The sequence below is a fragment of the Lygodium microphyllum genome, chromosome 28 (genome assembly GCF_053477565.2).
Source record: "Lygodium microphyllum isolate KBCC chromosome 28, Lygodium_microphyllum_v1.1.10, whole genome shotgun sequence".
Lineage (NCBI taxonomy): Eukaryota > Viridiplantae > Streptophyta > Polypodiopsida > Schizaeales > Lygodiaceae > Lygodium > Lygodium microphyllum.
This window is the reverse complement of record NC_141162.1, coordinates 6,842,852-6,844,876: the sequence shown is the minus strand read 5'-3', so window position 1 is coordinate 6,844,876 and position 2,025 is coordinate 6,842,852.

The following is a 2,025-nucleotide window of genomic DNA, read 5'->3' as shown; positions in this document are numbered from 1 at the left end:
GGCTTTTGAAAGAAAGAAAGCGACGCAGAAAGAAGAAGAAGAAGTGTTTTGAAAGAGGGCTTTTGAAAGAAAGAAAGCGGCGCGCGCGGTAGGTAAACGCGAAAAGCACGCGTGTAAAAGCGCGTGTAAAAGCGCAGCAGAATACATTGTAGACGCACCTGTACACGTGACACAGAGACTGTTTATACTTTTTTTAAAAACTGATTGTTCTTGTGTATCCATTGTTTTGTGCATAGGATGTGTATGATTTCACTAAAAACTGATCCTACTTCTGTATTGGTTATTTTGGACATAGCATGTCATCATCCTCTTCAAGCAGTTCTGGTGAGGATGAGACAATGCGTCATCGTGATCGCGACGTGTGGCTGGCACAAAGGATCAAGTGTACGTGTAATCGATGTCAAGGGTGCATTGTATGAGCGCGTCGAATTACATTGAATCACATCTCGATGTATGGAGAATGGATTCAAACAGGTTTAGAGGTGAGAAGATGTGAATTGAAAGTATTAAAATAACTCATGGTGTGCAAATTAATGGAGCGCGTTGTAATATATATACTGTGATTGAAGCAGGATGCAGTACCACACCCTAACATGGTGCCATACGCACGACGAGAGCATGCAAAGCGTCGACGAGATGATGCTGGAGCTTCGGGATCTGTTGTCGGAGATGAGTGGGAAAGGGATGACAATAGCCCTGCACCCCACGAAGTTGTGGAAGAGGAAGTGTTTGATGACATGGTGCGGAATCTTTTTAGGGATGATCGCAAAGGTGTGGACGACAATGATATGGAACAAGAGCATCTCTACAACGCTTCATCGACACCGGTTTTTGAAGGGTGCACATTCTCTATTTTACGTGCTTCACTTGAACTGCTCAATATACAAACAGTTTATGGATGGAGCAATGCAAGTCTTGACGCATTATTGAAGTAAGCATTGTAACTTGCAAATTTCAGTTAGTGGTTTTTGGTTTACAGTATAGGGTTTAGGGTTATGGGCTAATTGATGATATTGGATGCAGGCTATTATCAAACATGCTTCCAAAGGGGAATAGACTACCCACCTCAAGAGACAAAGCGAGGCGCTATGTGACATCTCTTGGAGGATTGGATTATGATCGCATACATGCATGCGTCAATGATTGCATTCTCTTTCGTGGGACGCATAAGGAGGCTCGACAGTGTCCCACTTGTGGTGAAGCAAGGTATAGAACAGATGTGAAGAGTTTTGATGTACCTCGTAAAGTCTTGCGACACTTTCCTATAATTCCTCGCATCAAACACATGTTCAAGTGCAAATCCATAGCAGAGCTCATGTCATGGCATTCCTCGCATCGATCGGATGATGGCATGTGGAGAATTCCTGCAGACACTCCTGCTTGGAAGCATATTGAAGATGAGTGGCCCAGCTTTAAAACAGAGCCCAGAAACTTGAGACTTGGCCTAGGTATGGATGGAGTGAATCCGTTTGGTTTCAAGAGCACCGCATACAGCGTGTGGCCGGTTGTGTTGGTGAATTACAACCTTCCACCATCAATGGCGATCAAGAAGGGACATCTTATGTTATCCCTTCTGATTCTAGGGAAACATAAAGTCAAGCATATGGATGTTTATCTTGAACCGTTGATTGATGAGTTGGAGGAACTATGGAGAGGTGTTGCGGTAGTGGACATTAGTAGGCCTCCCTCCTCTCGACACTTCGACTTAAAAGCAGTGTTGATGTGGACAATGCATGACTTTCCAGGATACAGCGATTGTTCTGGTAAGAATTCTAACTACCGCCCGACTCTAATACTACTAGCTATATCAATTATAACTATTGACTTTATTATTCTAACTTTTTTTTTATTTTAACAGGTTTGAGGACATCGGGTAAACATGCATGTCCTATATGTGGCCCTTCATTGGTACATGAGTATGCTGATGGTTTGTGTAAGACCATATTCGATAATCATTATCGATTTCTCCCATCAGATCACCCTAAATATGCTCCTAGTAAGAGGAACATTCATCCACAGACACTT